This window comes from Macrotis lagotis, chromosome X (genome assembly GCF_037893015.1).
Source record: "Macrotis lagotis isolate mMagLag1 chromosome X, bilby.v1.9.chrom.fasta, whole genome shotgun sequence".
Taxonomy (NCBI): Eukaryota; Metazoa; Chordata; class Mammalia; order Peramelemorphia; family Peramelidae; genus Macrotis; species Macrotis lagotis.
In genome coordinates, this window is record NC_133666.1 from 359219081 (window position 1) to 359241850 (window position 22770).

The window sequence follows — 22770 nt, forward strand, 5'->3', positions numbered from 1 at the left end:
TTCTCTTTGCAATTTGTATGTCAGCAGGCAAAGGAAAGTGAGCAGTACCTCATAATATTCATTATATTTTCAACTTCTGTGTCCAATAGGCTCAATCTTAAGAGGAAGGTCCAGGAACTGATACTTCAGATCTCACATACAGTGGGACATGGATGCATTACAAATTGAAGAGAGTTTTCATGGCCAATATTTATTTCAATCATGGCTATGCCCTTACTGGAAGGATCTCTGACTATTTTTGGTGAAAGCTAGCTACTGGTGGAATTTTTATGAATATATATACAATAGCTGGGTTCAGACAGGAATCCTGCTTTGGCAGACATCTCATTGACCTTGTATGTGGTTTCTCAGTTTTGTTGTCCTGAGATGTACTTCTCTCTCTTGCTCAAGCCATCCTCTTCCCCTAGAACAGAATCAAATATATAAGACTGACCATAAGTTGATTGTGTTGGCCTCATCAATTCATGAATATTTCTACTCAGACAAAGAGAAGCTAAGATCTTTATAGGGAGGAACAAATATATCAAAAAAATTTTTGATTCTTAAAATATTGGAGTATTATGGTTTTCCTTGAGTAATTTTTTACTATATAATTAAAAATAGAATTCTTGAAATTACCTTTTTGAACCTTAGAAATATACTTCAAATGAATGTACTTTAAATCAATCTCAATCTATTAGATTAAACATTTTGTGTTTATTGTTCATAGCTGTCTGTTTTCAAATGAGAAACAACTTTCTCATTTAAAAATATCGCTTTTAAAAAAGTCATTTCCCAACTGATAAATGGCCAAAGGATATGCAAAAGCAATTTACAGATGAGGAAATCAAAACAATCCATAGTCATATGAAAAATTGATCTAAATCACTAAATATTAGAGAAATGCAAATCAAAACATCTCTGAAGTACCACCTCACACCTCTCAGACTGGCATATGACCAGAATGGACAATGATCAACGTTGGAAGGGACTTGGGAACTCTGGGACACTAGTACATTGTTGCTGGAGTTGCAAACTCATCCAAGCTTTCTGGAGAGCAATTTGGAATTCTTCCCAAAAGGCAACAAAAATGTGCATACCCTTTGATACAGCAATACCACTACTGGGTCTATACCCTGAAGAGATTATGAAAAAGGGTAAAAACATTACCTGTACATAAATGTTCATAGCAGCTCTGTTTGTGGTGGGAAAGAAATGGAAACTGAGGGAATGTTCATCAATTGGGGAATGACTTAACAAACTGTGGCATATGTATGTGATGGAACACTATTGTTCATTTAGAAACCAGGAGGGATAGGAATTCAGGGAAGCTTGGAAGGATTTGCATGATGCTGAATGATATGAGCAGAACTAGAAGAACATTGTATACCCTAACAGCAATATGGGAGTGAGGATCAATTTTAATGGACTTGCTCATACCAACAGTGCAACAATCAGTGACAATTTCAGGATATCCTCAATGGAGAATGCCATCTGTATTCTGAGAAAGAATTGTGGACTTTGAACAAAGACCAAAGACTATTACCTTTAATTTAAAAAAAAATGTTATCCTATCATAACATTCTGCTATATCTCATATCATATGTTTCTTCCTTAAGGATATGATTTCTCTCTCATCACATTCAACTTAGATCAATGCACATTATGGGAATGATGTAAAGACTAACAAACTGCCTTCAGTGGGGGGTGGGGGGCAGGAAGCAAGATTGGGGGAAAAATTGTAAAACTCAAAATAAATAAAACCTTTCTAAAACTGAAAAAATAAAATAAAATATCTCATTTGAAAGCATTTTTGTTTAATCATCTCCACCTACCTGGAATTTCAATACCTTAGTAAGTACTCAAATAATTATATATAAACACATATGCATGTGAATATATTGTATGATATCACTTAAGACAGAACATAATAAAATTCATTCCATCTAAAACTTTAATTTGTTGGCAAACAGAATTCATGAAGGCATTGAATAAAAATGAATGACCTCATAATTCCCTTCCCACCTCCCAGATCCATAGTCCCAGATTCCATTTTTTTTATTTTTAAGTTTAGAATAGGGGTCATTCATACAGATTTCCCATAAGAATCCATAACAATAAAAATAAACAAAGATATTATTAAAAGAAATTGTAGGTGATGTCGTGATTTGCATATGAATTGATTTAAGTGAGGCAGAGTTGCTCAAAGTCATCAACCTCATTCACTCTTCCAGAGTCATAAAATTCCAGTGCCATGAACTTTATAATTCTTTATTATTATTAAATCAAGGTAAGCAAGCATACAGGTGATAACAACAATGTTTTTTTTTTGCAGAGGACCTTTAGCTGATTGATAGTTGTACAATTATGCAACTATGTAATTATATATTTATATATAATTTATGACATATATAAAATTATATAATTATATTTAATGTAGTCTACTATCTTCCTGTTATTTATTTACTCAGATTTTCATCTGTGATGTTGATAAAGACACAGATACTCAAGGACCAAATCAAAGGACTGTCCCTCCAACTTTATAGCATCATTCCACCAAATCCATTCTTCATCTACTTCATTTACCAAGAAGTATATGATACAAACTAAAATGGCTCATTTGGTATTCACAATAATCCTCTGAGATCAGAAAACATTTTAAAAATTTTATAGGTGAAAAACTCATACTATCAATTTATATGACTTTTGAAGTTCCTTTAACTAGTAACTAATCATGAACTAGTCTCCTAACTCCAAAGCTATTATTTTCAAAATATAACAGATCCAAGGCCAAATATCATTGACAATACTGCTGTTTGTGAAACATTTAACAAATAGAGCTGAAAAGAATAACTAAAATTTTGACTATCTTACTTTATATGTACAAACTGAACTCAACTGATAAACATTTATTAACTGACTACTAGATAACTCAGTGGGTAGAACATGTACCTGGAGGCAGGAAGGCCTGGGTTCAAATCCGACCTCAGACATGTAATAGCTGTGTGACCCTGGGCAGTTTACTTAACCTTGGTTTGCCTTATTCTACCGGAGAAGGAAATGACAAACTACTACAGTATCTTTGCCAAGAAAACCCCATGGACAGTACGGTCCACAAATCACAAGGAGTTGCACAGGACTGAACAAATGATAACAGTGTGCCAAGGATATCAAGAAAGGCAACTGATGGTCCCTTTCTTTTCAAGGAGCTAACAGTCTAGTCAGGAAGACAACATGAGAACAACTATGTACAAATAAACTATATACAGGATAAATAGGAAATGATCATCAAAGAGAAACCTCTAGAATTAAGGCAGATTGAGTGGAAATTTTGTTGAGACTTGAACAAGGAAGCCAGGAAGTTTAGCTGAGAATGGAGAGGATTCCAGAGATTTCCAGAGACTACCCATTGAAAACAGGCAGGAGGTGGAACGTTTCTGTAGAGGGTTAATAAGGAGATGGGTCACCAAATTGCAGATCATAAGGAGGATGGGAGGGATGTAAAGTGTAAGATTTGGAAAGATGGAAGAAGGGCAGGTTATGAAGGGATTTGAATGCCAAACATAGTGTCTTTATTCTTGAAGGTGACATGGAACCATTAATATTGAATTTGGGGTCAGGGTAGAGATGGCATGGTCAGACTTATACTTTAGGAAGGTCACATTGACAACATAGTGGAGAAGGGTCTGGAATAGACAGACAACTTCCTGAAGGTCTCTCAGTGAGTTAGGGAGAAGGGACACAACCAGAATTAAAATCCAGTCTATTGCACTTTCCATCAGACTATACTGTCTCTTAAATACAAAAGAATTAAGCAGCCTAATCAGTATTTCTCTGGGAATTTTCACTAGCACAAAAATAAAAAAAAAGTTAGAAACAAAAACAATAACAGCAATGTCCAACAATCAAAGTAATATCAGCCCTTAGTTTTCTGCCTCATTTAGGATATATTAAATAGAATTTTCAAGCTGTATCATATTGAGCATATGGATGATTGGCTTTGTTTCCCCAAACAGATAAGTTTTCTGATTATAAATAGCCTGAAGCTTTGGAACAAATAATAGCATGCTTTCCAGTGCTTCAGCAACAAAGTTTCACTTCAGTGCCTCCACTTCCACTTGCTTGTCCAAACTATGGGGCTTAGGTTTGCAAAGGAAATATTTTCATTTCCTGAACTATAGCTCAGCCTATCTCTAATTTCAGATACTGATTTAAAGGTATTAAAGTATATGCCCCACATTTGTCTGGGAAACATGGAAGATAATGCTGGCAAAGGCTGCACTAATATTAACAACTCCAGTTCTCCCTTTTAGGCTTTGGAAAATATAATGCCCTAACTTGCTGTTCCATGGAGGAAGAAATCCTTTCACAGCATGAAAGGATTCAAGGGTCTTTAAGGATTCTTTGCATTTCTTCTCAAGATACCTCAAAAAAGCAGAATTCACTTCTAAATAGTGCTTGGGAATTTCTCAGTTTATTGTTTCCTGGCAGGTAGAAGTAAACAAATTTCCTTCTATGTGCTAAGTTTCAGCAGGTAAAGGACCTTTGTCAATTTAGTGCATCTCTGTCAACTAAATGTAGGTGAATGACACCAAAAATGAGTAGTCTCCCACTCCATCACTCTACAGGGCTAGCAAAACCAAAGAGACCTTTTCTTACAACATTTCTCTCCACTAGTTGTAGGGAGAATTGAGCTAAGAATTATCTGTGAAAATTATTTTTTACAGTCACTGTATAGTTGATATTAAGGTAGTACCCAGAGAATTCTCTAGATCAGGTGCTTCAAAGAAGACTGGGGAAAGCAAAGGAAGTCTCAGATGTCTTCAGAGCCTACCAAGAAGGGAAAAAGAGGTTGAAAAGGAGACTTTTCCAGACCTGTTGGGAAAATGTCCATAAAAGTAAATAACACAGATGATATGATAGAACACAAATTAAAATAGTGTGATAATCCTCAAAATTGAGAAGAATATTTAGCCATTGTATTTGTGATCTTTTAATTTTTTCATGTAAGGGAGCATTCATTATAGTAAATAAAAAAATGGGGAAAAAAAAGAAAAATAATGTTACAAGGACAATATTTTTGTCCTTGAGTTAGTCAACTTTCCCTATTCTATAGGTAGCTGAAAACATAGAAAATACAAGGGAGGGGTAGGTAGTGCATTTTATTACCAGTGTAAAAACATGTGCTTTCCTTTTTTGCTTTAAGAAATTACTTTGTATCCCAATACAGAACACATAGGAGGGATTTATACAAGTATGGTAGAATGTACATTAACTGTAGTCAATCGACATGGCAATGGGAGCATTGAAAATCCCACTAACAATAAAATAACATCAGCAATAGTAACAACAACTGAAGTGCATCATAGCACTTTAAGATTCATGAGGAACTTTGCATGTATTAGTTCAAGTCAGTCTCAAAACAATATTGTACTATATAAATGAGGAAACTGAGAGATGACAAGGGACTTGTTCATGGTTCCATCATGAGTTAGTTTAGGAGGAAAATTTTTAGATTCCGGTTTTCCTGACTCCAAACAAGTCCAAAATTGTATCCAGTGTCTTGAGGCATGTGCAACCAATCCTATAGTAATTAGAAACAAATTGGAAACGCATTTTGTTGGTGGTGGGATTTTTGTGGCTCTCAGGATTCTACAGTTGGAAGGGACTTCAGAAAACAGCCAGTTTAGCCTGAATCTAAAGAATTATCTGTACAACATTCCCAATAAGTAGAACATCTACTTGAACGCCTCTAATCAAGGAAATACCATGACCTTGAAAGTTAGTAATTTCCATAACACTGTAGCTCTAAAATTGTTAATATCACTCCTTTCTATGACTTCTTACAGTTTCTATGCAGTTTGTACTTCAGCCCTCTATAGTCAAGAAAAAAAATTCTAATCTGACTTGATCACCTTTCAAATATTTGAAGATAGTTTGATGCCCCTTCTCTGTCTTTAGACAGTCATCATTAGTCAGGCACTGTGATAAATACTAAGATTATGAAAAAAAGGCAAAAAAAATTCTCTGATCTCAATTGGGGAAGATAAGTAAACATGTGCATACAAATCAACTATGTAACACGAAAAATAGGAAATAGTTAAGAGAGAGATGACACTAAAATTAAGAGGATTTGGTAAAATCTTCATATAACAAATAGGTTCTTAGTTCTATTTAGAAGAAGCCAAGAGATAAGGAAGGAGAACATTCCAGGCATGGAGGATAAGCAGAGAAAATGCCCAGTCAAGCAATGAATTCTTGTTCCTGGAACATTAAGGAAGCCAAGGTCATAGAATTGAAGAGAACAGGTCAGGAAATATAGTTAAGAAAACTGGAAGTGAGGAAGGAAGGAAGGAAGGAAGGAAGGAAGGAAGGAAGGAAGGAAGGAAGGAAGGGAGAAGTTACAAAGTGTTTTGAACATCAAATATATGATTTTTTTATTTAATTTTAATGGTAGTGTTGTGGAAATACTAGGCAATCAACAAATAGTTAAATCTAGTGCCTTTCTATTCTGACTTTGTATCCTGAGAAATTATATTATTGTAATATCCCTTGCTATCATTTCTGAGAACAGCCATCCTCCCCATACCAGACCTTGAATTGATAATAGCCATCTGTGTATCCTATATTTTGCCAACTACAAAGGACCCTCTGGAAGGAACCTACAAGGACAGGAAAACAGAGGCAGAAGCCCAACTCCATTACCTAAAATAAGTCTTTTTTACCCCTGAACATACTGAAAAAATCCTTTTATACTATGCCTGCTCTGACCCCTACTCCTTTCCCAACATGGAGGTCATCCCCTGTACCCCTATATAAATCCTAGCTTTTCCCCCTGCTATTTGCTAGGTACAGAGCCAACAGGCAATAACCTTGTACCTGCAAAATATAACTTATCTATCTCTTCTCACTTTGAGTCTTTATGAAATTCTTTCACTGTTTGAACCCTAGTTTACCAAATGAATTACCAATTGCATCATTGGGAAGATACTTAAATTTACTGAGGGGGAGGAGAAGGGAGGGTGATATTATTTAGGTCTGTACTTTAGGAAAATAACTTATGTAATTAAAGAGAAAATGGGTTGAAGTAGGGAGAAACTTGAGGTAGGCCACTCCATTAAAAGTCTATTACAATAGCCAATGCATGAGGCAATGAAGATCTGCACCAGGGTAGTGGCAGTAATAGAGAAGAGAGAGGGTGTGTGTGTGGGGGGGGGGGAGATAGTCAAGAGATATTAAAAAGATGAAAAAAAAACAGACCTTAGCAATAAATTGGATATGGAGAGTAAAATAGAATGAATGATCAAGCAATTACACAGGTTCTACCTGGCAACAGAAAGGAGGGTGGCAACCCAAAAGTAACAGGGGAAGTTTAAAAGTGGGTATGGGATATAATGAATTTAATGTTGAATTTAAGATGGCTACTAGGCATCCATTTCCAAATTCTGAAAGGGCAGTAAGAGATGTAAGACTAGAAGTAAGGAGAGAAATTAGAATAGGTTAGGCAGTAGGGGGTACAAGGATTAGATCACAGGGATTAGATCCAGGAAGACTCATCTTCCTGAGTTGTTGCAGACACTTAATAGTTAATGACTTTCAGTAAATTACTTTAGTCTCTTTGCCTTAGTTTCTTATCTTTAAATGAGCTAGAGAAAAAATGGCAAACCACTCCAGTACCTTTGCCAAGAAATCCCCAATTATGGTCACACAGATTTTGATGACTGTACAACAACAACAATAGTTGATTTGAGAATCATTAGCATAGAGATGATAATTAATTTAATTGGAGCTATTGTTCATCTTTCATTCTCAGAGAATCAATGATATCACAAACTGATGAGATAAGCAAGTGAAATAATTATATGGAGAGAGAGAGTCCAGAAGAGAACGCTGACGGACAAGTACAGTCAGAAGACATGATCTGGAAAAAGATACACCAAAGGAGACTGAAAATATTCAATATAATGCCAAGGAGCAAATCTAAGAGAAAGATAGGGGCATTCTGAAAACCTAGAGGAGAAAATTATCAGTAAGAGGGTGATCAATGGTTGTAAAAAAGTTAACTTGTGAGGAGATGAAATTAGATTAGGCAATTAGATTATTGGTAATTTCAGAGAAAAGTTTCAGTAGAATGATGAGGTTGGAAGCTTTAATAGAGAGTAAAGAAAAGACTGAAAGGAGGGGAAATAAATGATACCTGTTCTTTATTACCTTCTTCAGTTCTAGCCACAAAGCACAGATAAGCTATAAAAAACAATTATGACAGGAATGCAATGACCAAATGAGGTTTTTTTTTGAGAATGGAGACATAGACATATTTCTAGGGAGTAGGGAGAGAACAGTAGACAGATTGAAAAAAGAGTGAAAGAGAGGAGATGGAGAATGTTGGGGGAGAAAAATATGGCATAGGTTCACTTGTGCAGATAGATTAATTTATCTCAATAAGGAGTGGACTACCACTTCATGTGACATGAGTAAAGCAGGAGATGGCAAAAAGTATTTGAGTGATATGAGATGAAGAAACAAGATCTCATGATTAATGGTTTCAATGTTCATCAGTGAAATGCAGAATTTGTAGAAGTATTAAAGGTCTAGTTGCAGTTGTCTAACATTAATTTGTAGTGAATGAAATCAAAATGGTTGTGTAATTTTATGTACCTTTATTCAAGAGAAAGATTATAGGGAATAATACAAGGTTGACACTTGGAAGGGTACAATTGGTGATGTGATAAATGAGTCACAGATTTGAAAAAGGACAGCACAGAAGAGGTTTATCATGAAGTCAAGATAGGAAAAAATAGAGAAAGTGGCTAGTTATGATCAGAAAGAGAATTGAGGGATACAGGAATTAGAGGTCATATTACAAATAAAAATTAAGTTTGGGGAATGGAAGGTAGAGAAAGAGAAAGTCAGTCAATAGATAATTTAAGAACAGGAATTAGAGGTCATATTACAAATAAAAATTAAGTTTGGAGAATGGAAGGTAGAGAAAGAGAAAGTCAGTCAATAGATAATTTAAGAATTCTTGAACATGAAAATGGTTTGAAGGGTGATGGCAAGATCAAAGGTTGACCATCTTTGTGTATGCCTGAAGTGAGGTAGAGAAGCAGGTCAAAGGAAGAGAATAGATTGAGGAACAGTTTCTTAGGTTATTTATGTATATTGAGAACAGGAATTGGAAAGAAAATAAGAATTATGAGTCATGTACTGAATTCATTGAGGAAAGAAAGGAAACATGTACCAGACAACAGCTATTAGGATTCTAATTGGGTTTTTAACTATTAAACATGAACACTAAAGGTGGATAGATTACTGAGAGATGCAAATTTGGAAAGTGGAAGAAGCAATGAGGCATAAGGAGAATTCAAACTCTCCTGCCTTGACCAATGAGGCTGAGGGGAGTGAATGAAAGTGCAGTCGCTATTGAAAAAGGAGGTTGTATTCAAGAATTAGGTTTTCAAGACTACTCTAAGAAAGGAGTGGGAGAGGCAGACTTTGAAAGGAAGGGAAAGAAGGGAATTTTGTTACCATAGACCATGTATTCCAGAGGCCACAGTGGAAGGATTGGGTATCATTTCGTTGAGATTTTAGGGCTGGGATGGGTTGAGGGGCACTGTAATAAAAAACTGAGTGGTAAGGGATGAGGACTGGAGTTTGGATGATGTTGTAGAAGTGTTCAAAAGCACTGCTATATAAAGGTTGTGACCAGATGTTAGTATATTTATCATTAAATGGAAGATACCACCCCTCTTCTTAGAGAAGACTGGAAATAAGATACACAAGATGGAACATGCAGAGTCACATAGGAAACCCTAGGAAACCCCATTTCATTTTTCCTCCTCTCAAAGGCTGGGAGATTCAACAGGAGACATTGCAACCAGAGACAGAATTTAAACTTGTACAAGAGGCAATGATGGTCCTGCTCCCCAGTATTTTCCTCTCCCTCTTCCCTGAGGGTACAGAAGCAGTAGAAGACAGAAGTCTTATCTGATCCTGGAGCATTGTAGTCGTGTTATAGCTCAAGAGGTGGGAGTCAGTCTGGCAGGCAGGCAGGAGGTAGAAGTTTCCTTGCATTGATATGGATGGAAATCATTTTGTCCTCTTGCTGTTTTTATTCAGGAGATACACAAAGTCTGAGATGAAAGTCCTAAGGACAAAACTTCTTCTTCCTCTTCTTCAAATTAAAAAAAACCCATTCCCTTCAGTTGATTTGCCTTTCAGCACCCTTCACCATGCTGATTGTTTATCACTATCCTTTCTATAACATGGCTTCAATGAAATAAACACAATACTTCACACATTGTCTGACTAGGGCAGAGTGCACTGGATGCTATCCTCCTCAACATACTCTCTCTCTGAATAAGTCTTTTTTTAACTTTTGAAAAATTTTTTATTTAAGGCAATGAGGTTAAATGACTTGTCCAAGTTCACATAGTTGGGCAATCATTAAGTGCCTTAGGTCAGATTTGAACTCAGGTTCTCCTGACTCCAGGACCAGTGCTCTATCCACTGTACCACCTAGCTGACCCCCTGAATGAGTCTTGATAGCTGTCAAATAAATAGCACTTTTTAATCCTATTGACCCTGCAGCATCATAAACCCCAGATCTTTTTCAGACCAATTTCTGTCTAACCATTAAACCCATATTTTTCTACTTATTAACTTGATTTTAACTTTTAATTTATTTCTTTAAAATTATATTTTATTAGCATCTATTCCACATTCATATTAATTGACATATTTTGAATCTTCACCTATCCTCCAATTTTTTTAGCTCTTTCTCTCAGCCAAGTACCATCTGCATATTTGTTTAACATGTACTTCTATTCAGGTTATCATAAAAAAGTTAGATACTAGATAGAGCTAAAACAATCATTTAGAGGTACTTACAATATTTCATATCATGTACCAAGAACTCTGGTCTGAATTTTAAAAATATGGTATTAACATTCATGAAGACTATAAGCTTCAGGGGTGAGAATGATGAACTTGAAGGACTGAGCTAAGATTCATGAAACCCAGTTCAAATACCAACCCTGGCACTTATTACCAGTCTGATGGAAGGTAGTACTTAATCTTCTTGAGGAAAAGTTCACTTTACTCAGCTGAAAAAATCTAAGGAACTGACTAGATGTCCTCTATACTCTCTTCTAGCTCAAGACCTATGCCAGAATTTATAGATATCATTTTGGAGACTGAATTATGGGGTATTTTGGAGTAGTTGTTCTTTGCTCATTTGACAAAATAAAATCTGACATTTTGAATTTTCTTCCAGGCTATCAAACTATGCTTTGTTTAACGTATTTCTTACTATTTCTCATTTTCTTTTTTTTATAAGAATTAATTCAGTGAAAAATCAATAATTGCTTAGGGACATGCTTCCAAACACCATAACAAGTAATTGGCATGTTCCATCCTCAACATTAAAAAAAAGTGTTTTCATATTTTCCTTCTTATTCCATGGTTTTCTTTCTTTTCCCATAGTCCTAATTCCTCATAAACAAAATGACTAATGTATAAATATGTTAAACACAAATATACCTATACAACTTTTACCAGACAGTTTCATGCTGGGAGGAGGGTAGTGGGAAGGGAGGGTGGTAGAGAAATGTGTAACTTATAAATATGCAAGTGGATGAATGTTGAAAAACTTTCATAACATGTAACTGGAACAATAAAATAAAATGTCAATCAATAGTGTTTTCAGAAGGAAAAACTTTTTAAGAAGACTTATTCCACATTTAATGGCAGAATAAATTGCCTTTTGAGATTTAACTTAATTTATTTGAAATGAATTAGGACTTGAAAAATATTTTACAAAACCATTAAATTTCTTTCTTAACATTTTGTTACCAAGTTATTCACCTAAATTCATTATTCTGAAAAAAGGAAAGAATGAAAAAGTTAACATTTACTATGTTTTTTTAAGTATCAGGCACTATACTATATGCTAGGAACTAACAAAAATGCAAAGCTAATCTGTTATGAAGGTAACTCTGTAAAGGGGAAAACAACACATAGAAAGGAAAGGTGGCCAGGAAGAGGTATCTTGGTTTGGAAGCTTGTATACTAGAATTTCTTAACTGAAATTCATCCCAAGCTATGTGCCCAATATTGTTTTAGGTTGCTATGAGTTATTTCCTGCCATATTAAGAAGCCACCCAGGGCTCACTCCCCTTTCTTCCTTCCTGTGGGCAAAAAGACCAATAGCAGTACTGCTGTGTATCTTCTCTTAAATCCTCTGGAAGTCATGGTTTTCCAGATCTTGAGAAACAAATGCAACATCTCCACCTCTTCTTTTTCCTCCTTTATTTTTTATTTGCTGTATTTGGGAAAGAAAAAGTTACCTTTTCAATCTAATCACAAAATACCATGGCTTCCTTTAGAAAGATTTGTTTTAATGGTAGTTTATTTGGGGAGGGGCAAGATGTTCTGCACCATATTCTAAACAAGATATTAGATTATCTTTCCTGAAGATACTATAGTTAGAAATTACATAACCATTAGAGTTGTATTGCCTCTCTAATATATATGATATGTGATCAAGAGTTTCATATGGAGAGATGTTGCAAGCAATAAGAATTTAGATAATAGTAATGCCATTTGCTAAGGTTAAAAAAAAACAGTGATTCAGGTATTGCTTTTATACCTCCTCCCTATTAAAGTTAAGAATTTAGAAAGAAAAAAGTAGATGTATGAAGTTAGCAATAGCTTTCAGATGTTTTGATATGACTTACAATAATAAATAATATCAAAATTCATGTGACTGGCTTGAAGAAGTAACTTTCTGTTGTTGGTATCTCTATCATTTAAAAAAAAATTTTTAAAGACTTTAAAAGGGTGTTACCCTTACATCAGTCCTCAGACTTGACATATAGATTTAAATACAGAAGCTATATTGTTTACAAACCTCTGTTACTTCAGGTCTCAGTTCCCTTATCTACCCAAAGACGAGGTTAAACTAAATAGTTTCAAATATCCCTTTCATCTCTAAATTCTCTGGTCTCCTTTAATCCTGCAACATTGACACTACTTTTTAACCAGTTATCAAATTATTATAGGAATGAAAAATGAACTCCTGTATGATGATAGAATTTATCAAGAAACAATATGAAAGCTCAAAGGATATTAATTAATATATAAACATATCTATTTTCTACAAGGTCAGGATAGCCTCAGTGCTATTACAGAAGGTCTAATGATGGTTAGGTTTTTGACTTTGATAACACCAAATAGAATTGAAAGCAGCACTCTTCAGGATGCAAAGGGTCAAACAACTGAACAAATTAAAAAATGTATCCACTAGGAGTTACTAGTCCCGAAGCTATGATTAATAGTGTGGCTTTGACTTAATTAATCATGTACAGATTTCAGGACACGTCTAGTTACTTTTCTGTGAAGCAAAGAGTTTCTATGAAGGACATGAGATCATTAAGCTTGCTTCATCAGGTCAAGTTCAGAGCTGCACTGTAACCAGTTACAGCTCAAAAAAAAAGAAGACTGTGAATAATAGACTCACTTTCCTGAAGCTATGGAAAGCAAAAGGGAAGAAGGCATTAAGAAGGGTATCATGCATAAAAGAGTTATTTGAGATCACACAGAGTGTGGCCCAAGTCATAGATTTTTTTTTTAAACTGCGGTTTCAAAGGCCACTGATTCTTTGAAATTAGGTACCTTTTTCCCCCAAGTCCAAAAAGGTGTTTACTTCCAAGGGAATCTGAGAAAAGTAGGGGTTAGAAGTGCAAATTGGGCCAGACAGCAGGCAAGAACAAAGAACAGGTAAAACAACAAGATGAAGGGAAGAAGTATAGTAAGCGCATTTAAAATGGGAAACGAGCAATTACAAGAGTCCCAGTGGATTTTCTTTTGAAAGAAAAGTATCCTTAAAAGGGGGGGGGGGGAAATAAATGGTGAGAGCAAAGGATGTAACAAAAGTCTCAAATTGGAAAGGAGGAGAATGAATTCAGAAAGAATGGGTCTTTGTCATCTTATCACAGCCAAAATGTTCCTACTTCCTCAAAGATAAATTTCTGGCAAGAAGGAAATTGGCCATTAAAGAATGCCAGAATTGTGTGCATTTCTGAACAAGCCTACACCAAAGCAGAGGCTGGAACATAATGTCATTTCACTATAAAAATGAGTTTTTGTGCCCAAATGTTAGGGTTCCCATAACTGCAAAATATACATGTGCATCAGGTTGTTGGACTGTACAGAAAACTGCATTGCATTTCCTTACAGTGTGTTTTGATTTCTGTCGGAAAGATCTCTTTGCTGTGATTAAAGCTAGATCATTCAAATCTGCTGGCTGGAAGTTGAAAATTTTATCTGCAGAAACTGGAATTAACTTTTTTTTCTTCTAGAACTAGGCATCATGAAGCTGTATGATTTTGACACTTGAATCTTTTTTTTTTCCCTTAACGAGATGAATTTCAAGAAACTTTCCTTTCAGGGAGGAATGTGATGTCATTGGAATGAGCTCAGCTCCTCTTTACTGAGTCTTTATATTCAGAAATATTCAACTAGAGAAAGTCGTTGTGGCTATTATTTCAATTTATATTTAAATTAGTCAAAATGTGGTTGCCATCTTTCCAAATTATTGTTCTCACTAATTTTCATACAATAAGTTTGTAATTAATGTGCCAAAAGTAAATATATTGGGCAAATATCAAAAGGCTGAGTTCAAATCCAACTTCAGACTCTCACTGGGTGTGTGACCCAGGGCAAACAATTTAATTTCAGTCAGCTTCAATTTTTTCAACTATAAAATAGGAATGTGTACTACTACACATAATAGGAGATGATAAGTCCTTAAACAACAGGGATCCTTTGACTAACTCTTCAAGGTATGCTAAAACAGTCCTGATATCAAGAAAAAGAAATCTACTTTTATATAAGGTTTGTCAAAAGGAATATCCTTCATTAATCCTTTTTGTGCCAGTGTTTTACTCAGAACATAGCTACCTTAATAAGGTCAGTACAAGAAAACAAGATAGCTAGATATCAAGTACTTTGTGTGTAGGAATGTTTATGTAGGTCCTCTTGGGGAAATGCAGAAAAGTTGTATCCTATTTCCATAAGTAATTTACATGAAAAGAAAAAAAGAGGGAGAAGATGAGTTCTGCACAGATGCATCTGCTTACTTGGGTGGGTGTTCTCACCCAGAGCGGAAGGCACCAAGTGCCAGAAATACATGTGTACACCTACAGCTTCTCATTTGTAACATAAGTTCAATTTTAATTTGGTTCATGGGTGTGCATTATGGAAAAGACAGACTAGAAATTGGGGATTAGCTATACTATAACAAGTATCTTGCTGTAATTTAAGACTTTTCAGGAAGGCTTGATTCTCCATTCCGAGCACAACTGTTACTGTTTACCAAGATGCATGCAGCATTTTGTAAACAACAACTACTCCCATTAAACAAACTACTTCAGGGACTGTCACCAAAATATTTGCAAATATATAGCAACAGTGAAAGATGTGGTGTCTCTCAATTCATCACTGTCATCCATTTTCTTGAAATGGTCTCAACTTTGAGGTCCATCTGAGGAAAACCACATGTAACATTACTGGAATATAGAGCTCGGCAAAGATAGAATTAATCCCATCATTGTATTTAAAGCAATATGAGAAATTTTTTTCACAGTGCCTAGTCCTGGGTAGACCTTCTGAGGGTCAGAATCCTGAGAAGTGAATACTTACAGAGGTCTGTTTCTCCAGATGATTAACAATTAAAGCTACCTATGTATCAATTTATGGCAACATGGAATAGTGGAAGGAGTATTATTTTTAAAAACAGAGTACCTGGATTAAAATTTTCCTACCTTTCTCAGCTTTGGCAAATATTATAACATCTTAGGAAAGTTTCTCAGAGAAGGAAGTAGAAGGTAGCAGAATTAGACTAGATGACCTCTAAAGTTTCATCTATAAAGTTATAGTTCTACAAAGTTTTTCAATAAATAAAACATAATTGAAGTCTTGAGCTAGATGAAAAGTTTATGACTCATAGTGCTCCATGTCTCTCCCTATCTACTCATTGCTTTCCAAACCAACTTTCCATGGATTTCATTTCACTGCTAATTGAGTGAAGCAAATAATCTGAATTATATACTGATGTAACTTAATCCTTTCATATGAAATATTTCACTTCTAAAAATCTGGGTAGTCTCTCAGATCCAGTTTAGCTGTAGCATTTATCGATTAAAAGTGACATCCAGCTTCTTCTTAACTCTATATGAATCGGTAAAGAATTTTGCTTCTGAATACTGATGTTTATAAAAGAAAATAGTTTTAAGAGGTTCACAAAGGTTCTAGACTTTCTAGACAGTCTTGGTGTTGATCTTTCTTGCTATATACCTAGCTATTATCAAACCAGTTCCTGTAAAGGAGAGAGCTCAAGACATTTTCCCTAACATCAATGATAATATAATTTAGAGAGGAAATAAGATTAATTCAAAATACAAGAACAAAATCTTAGAGTTGGAATGGATCTCAAGAGGCTTTGAAATACAACCTATATATAAGCAAGACTTCAATACAATAAAAACTAGAGACATTTATTATCTACTAAACTCAAACTAGGGTGTGGTTAGGGAAATGAAAGAGTGGGATTTGGGTAGAAAAGAAGTGAAGCAATTGTTAATAGAAAAAAAACAAAACACATCTAAAAATTTTAATCTTAAATATGAATTCTTAAATTCACCAATTTTTGTCATTAATGTTTAGCACAGTCTTAGGTATTAAATAAGACTGTAATAAATGTTTATTGACAGATTCAAGAAAGAACAACAAGCAAATAACCTTATACTTTAAAGGCAAAATAGAGAATATGAAGGGCAACAGAAAACTTAAAATTTAAAAATTCTCAATCGCAAGTCTATTCAAGGATGAGAAGACTAACAAAAGGATGAAAAATGGAAAAGATTCACAAAAAAACCTTTCATTTCAGCAAACTGTTTTATTCATCAAGAAAAGTAGAAATACTACATTTGGACTCTAACCTCACAGTTTTTGAAGTATTTATAGAAGATAAAGAAATAACAATAAAGAGAAAAATAAAGTACATTTAGATATATTGGACTAAATATGCTATAAGGAATTCAATTCTGAGGGCACTGGAGAGCAAACATGTTAACTGAAGTAGCTGAAAATATAAAAAATGTGGGGGGGGGGGTAGGAAGAGTCTCAGACTTCATTAATACCAAATAAAAGGTGAACATAGAAATACTAGTAACTACTGGCCTATATATCTGCTTTCCCTTCTATATATAATCTTTATAGATAAGAATTTTAGGGCAGCTATGTGGTTTAATGGATAAAGTTCACATTTGTCCTTCCTAGTGGTGTATCCTTGGGCAAGAAACTTAGCCGTGTTTGCCTCAGTTTCCTCATCTATAAAATAATCTGGAGAATGAAATGGAAAAGCACTCCAGCAATCTTTGCTAAGGTAACCCCAAGTGGGTTCACAAAAAGTCAGGTAATACTGAAAAACAACTCAATAACAACTACAATAACAAGGTAAAAAATTTACGATATATTCAATGAGGATATTACCGGTAGGGAACAAGAAGACTTTTATAAACAATATTCAAAAATGGATCACCACTTCACCATCTCACACTTGACTGAAAGACATAGTGAGTACAAAATTCCTTTCTGTTTCTTGCTTGTTGGATAAAACGACAACCACAGAATTGTGAATGTATCCAATCTTTCTGGAGAGCAATTTGGAACTAGGCCTAAAGAGCAATAAAAATGTTCATGCCCTTTGACCCAGCAATTCCAATTCTAGGTCTATATCAGAAGAAATTATAGAAAAAGGAAAAAGTCCTACATATTCCAAAATATTCATAGCAACTATTTTTGTAGTGGCAAAGAACTGAAAATTGAGGGGATGCCTATCAATTGGGGAATGGCTAAACAAGGTATTGTACATTAATACTATGGAATACTATTGTTCTATAAGAAACTAGAAATGGTCAGACTCTAGAGAAGCATGGAATGAATTACAGGATCTGATGCTGAACAAGGGGTATAGTATCAAGAGAACAATGTACATCTTCAACAACACTGTCAGATGAACAACCTTGATGGAAACAGTTCAGAGAGCTTGGACAACTGTTTTAGACTGGCTATAGACAATGTTATCCCCATCCAGAGGAAGAAAAATAAAACAAAACACAAAAAAACAATCCTTCAGAATCTGATAAACACTTTATCAAAATATGTATGTACAATGCTAACCTGATTGTTTACTGCTGAGGAGAGGAGAGGAGGGTGGGAAGGGAGGGTGGAAGAAAATTTTATAACTTAATGTATATGTGCATATAGATGAAAATAAATAATTTTTTAAAATGTTTAAATGACAACCACAACAAAAATATTGCCATGTAGGCTCTTTGGTAACAAGTTGTCTCCCATCTATATATCAAGATCATTCAAGATTCCTTAGAAACAATAATAGAAATAACACTGTTAACTGAGCATCTTTCAACATCATTCAAGATTCCTTGGAAACAGTATTGGAAGTAACACTATTAAATGGTCATCTGGTACTAGACATCAATTGATGCTTAAGACAAAGAAATGTACACTAATAAAAAGTGTTTACCCCTGTGATGGAGACAATCCAAGTTAAAAGTCTAGCTTTCAGAAAAATGTCCCATTGATGAAAAGATTTTTCATATTTTCCTGTTTTCCACACAACATCATGTTAATTGTATTAAACTCCCAAGACACTAAAGAGATGCCTGAAAGAAAATTGTAATCTTTCAAAAGAGTTTGCCCTGTCCATTCTATCTTTTTTAAATTGATATTTTATTTTTCCAAATATACGTTATAGAAGATTTTCAACATTCATCTGTATGTCTATGTATATTTTTAAGTTACAAAATTTCCTTCCACTTTCCTTTCCCTCGCCCCTCCCCTCAGAGGTAAATAAGTTAATCTTGTACAAATTGATTTGTGTTAAACATGTTTATAGAGTAGTCATTTTTAGCATGAGAAATTAGGAGTAAGGGAAAGAAATACATGAGATTTTTTTTTAAAAAAAGTGAATGTAGTGTTCAATAGATTTGGAAGGATTTTGTTTTGTTTTGTTTTTCTTCCTCTGGACGGGGAATAGAATTGTGCATAGCCAGTCTAATGTTCGAGCTCTCACAGGTATGAAAAAAATCCTGATGTCGTTAAGGTGTGCATTGTTGTCTTGGTTCTGCTCCATTTGCTCAGCATCAAATCCTGTAATTGATTCCATGATTTTCTTATAGCATAATAATATTCCATAGTATTCATGTACCATAACTCGAGTAGCCATTCCCCAATTGATGGATATCCCCTCAATTTCCAATTTTTTGCGACTAAGAAGAGAGTTGCAATGAATATTTTGGAACACATATGACTTTTCCCATTTTTAAAGATTTTTTCCTAGGTATAGGCCTAGAATTGGAATTGTTGGGTCAAAGGGGATGACTAGTATCTGAACATTGTTCCATACTGTGCTCCAGAATAGTTGGATCCATTAACAACTCCACCAACAATGCATCAATATTCCAATCCTCCCACAACCTCTACAACATTGATCATTTTCCCTTTTTGTCATCTTAGCCAATCTGATAGATGGGAGGTGATACCTCAGAGTTGTTTTAATTTGCATTTCTCTAATCAATAATGATTTGGAGCATTTTTTCATATGATTATATATAGCTTTAATTTCTTGATTTGAAAACTGTCTATTCATATCCTTTGACCGTTTATCAATTGGGGAATGACTTGTAATCTTAAAAATTTGATGCAGCTCTCTATATATTTTAGAAATGAGATCTTTATCAGAACTCCTAGTAGTGAAGATCGTTTCCCATCTTTCTGCTTTCCTTCTAATTTTGGCAGCATTAATTTTATTAGTGTAATAACTTCTTCATTTAGTATGGTATAGTCAATATCATTCATTTTGTGGTTTTTAATATACTCTATTTCTTATTTGGTCATAAATTTATCTCCTTTCCATAGATCTGATAGAATATTTCTTGGTATATTAATTTATCTCTGGTGTCATGTCTATTCATGTCTAAATCTTCTACCCCTTTTGACTTATTTTGGTATAGGATGTGAGATGTGGGTCTATGCCTAGTTTTTGAGTTTTTCCAACAATTTTTGTCAATGAGTTCTTATCCCAGAAACTAATGTCTTTGCATGTGTCAAACAGTAGATTACTGCTTCTTTTGAACCTATTCTAATCCACTGGTCCATTGCTCTATTTCTTTCTTTCTTTTTTGGCTTTTGCATAGCAATGGGATTAAGTGACTTGCCCAAGGTCACACCGCTAGGTAATTATTAAATAATGAGGTCAATTATTAAAAAATGAGGTCAAATTTGAACTCAGATCCTCCTGACTCCAGGACTAGTGCTCTATCAACTTAGCCACCTAGCCACCCCATAATGACTACCACTTCATAGTATAGTTTTATATCTGGTAGGGCTAGGCTATCTTCCTTTACAATTTTTTTCATCAGTTCCCTTGCTATTCTTTTGTTGCTCCAGATGAATTTTGTTACTATATTTTCCAGGTTGGTAAAACAATTATATGGTAGTTTAATTGGTATGACACTGAATAATTAATTTAATTTAAGTGGAATTGTCATTTTTATTATATTAGCTTGACCTAACCATGAGCAATTGACATTTTTCCAATTATTTAGATCTGACTTTATTTAGGTGTGACGTTCTTTATAATTGTTTTTTATATATATATACAGATTTGGGTTTGTCTTGGGAGGTAGTTTCCCAAGTATTTAATGTTATTTACAGTTACTTTAAATGGAATTTATCTTTCTATCACTTGTTCTTGTTCATATATAGAAATGCTGATGATTTATATGGGTTTATTTTATGTCAAGCTTCTTTGCTGAATTTGCCCATTGTTTCAAGGAGTTTTTTAGATGATTTCCTCAGGTTCTCTTAGTATACCATCATATCATCTGCAAAGAGTGAAAACTTTGCTTCCTCGTTGCCAATTCTGATTCCTTCAACTTCTTTTTCTTCCCTTATTGCTGAAGCTAACATTTCTAATATTATATTGAATAGTAACAGTGTTAATGAGCATCCTTGTTTCACCCCTGATATTACTGGAAATGCTCTGTTTATCCACATTACATAAAATATTTTTTGATGTTTTAGATAGGTACTATTTATTATTTGAAGGAAAATTCCATTTATTCCTAAACTTTTTAGTGTTTTTAATAGGAATTGTATTTTATCAAAAGCTTTTCCAGCATCTATTGAAAAAATCATATGATTCTTGTTGGCATTGCTACTGATGTGTTCAATTATATTGTCTTCTTAATATTGAACCATCTCTACATACCTGGTATAAATCCTACCTGATCATGGCATATTATCCTAGAAATAACTTGTAATCTCATTGCTAAAATTTTATCTAAGATTTTGCATCAATGTTCAGAGAGATAGGTCTATAATTTTCTTTGTCTTGTTTCTTTCTGGTTTAAGTAACAAAACCATATTGGAGTTATAAAAAAAAATTGGCAGAACTCCTTCTTCTACTATTTTTAATATAATTTATGTAGAATAGGAATTAATTTTCCTTAAATATTTGGTAGAATTCACTTGTATATCCATCTGGACCTGGAGACTTTTTCTTAGGGAGTTTATTGATTGTTTCTTAAATTTTTTTTTCTGAAATTGGGTTGAGTATGCTATTTCCTCTTCTGTTAATCTGGGCAGTTTGTATTTTTGCAAATATTCGTACATTTCATTCAAATTTATTGACATACGATTTGGCAAAGTAGCTCCAAATTATATCTTTAATTACTTCACTTTTTTCATTTTTGATACTGGTAATTTGGTTGTCTTATTTTTTAAAATCAGATTAATCAAAATTTTATCTATTTTTATTGGCTTTTTCATAAAACCAACTCTTAGTTTTATTTATTAGATCAATGGTTTTCTTTCTTTAAATTTTATTAATCTTTCCCTTGATTATCAGAATTTCTAATTTGATATTTAATTGGGGATGTTTAATTTGTTCTTTTTTCTAGCTTTTTTAGTTGCATACCCAATTCATTCATCTCTTCTTTCTCTATTTTATTCATATAATCATTTAGAAATATGAAACTTCCCTTCAAAACTTCCTTGGGGCCATTGCATAAATTTCGGTATGATGTCTCATTATTATCATTTTCTTGGATATAGCTATTGATTACTTCTATGATGTGTTGTTTTATCTACTCATTTTTTTTAACTATTTAGTTTCCAATTAGTTTTTGGTTCCTCTTTCCATGACCCTTTATTACATGTAATTTTATTGCATCATGATCTGAAAAAGTATGCATTTATTATTTCTACCTTTCTGTACATAATTGTAAGGTTTGTATACCCTAGTATATAGTCAATTTTTTGTATAGGTGCCATGCACCACTGAGAAAAAAAGTCTATTCTTTTCTACCCCCATTAAGTTTTCTCCAAAGGTCTATCATATCTAAATTTTCTAGGATTTCATTCACTTTCTTAACTTCATTCTTATTTATTTTGTGCTTAGATTTATCTAATTCTGAGAGAGGGTGGTTGGGGTGCCCCATTATTAATGTTCTGCTGCCAGTGTCTCCTTGTAATTCATTCAGTTTTTCCTCTAAGAATTTGGATGCTGTGCCACTATGTGTATGTGTGTTTAGTAATGCTATAGCTTCATTTCCAATGGTGCCTTTTAAGATGTAGTTTCCTTCCTTATCCCTTTTAATGAGATCTATTTTTGCTTTAACTTTATCAGGATAGCTAACTGTT

The 22770-nt window shown here is 34.1% G+C and overlaps 1 long non-coding RNA gene across 1 annotated transcript in view; it reads right to left on the minus strand.

The window, feature by feature from the left end:
• Positions 1-233: 233 nt before the first annotated feature.
• Positions 234-22770, minus strand: part of LOC141502133 (uncharacterized) — a 70380-nt gene continuing 47843 nt past the window's right edge. The window contains exon 4 of the long non-coding RNA XR_012472420.1: positions 234-403. This is a non-coding gene — a long non-coding RNA (uncharacterized LOC141502133). The remainder of the gene's footprint in view (positions 404-22770) is intronic.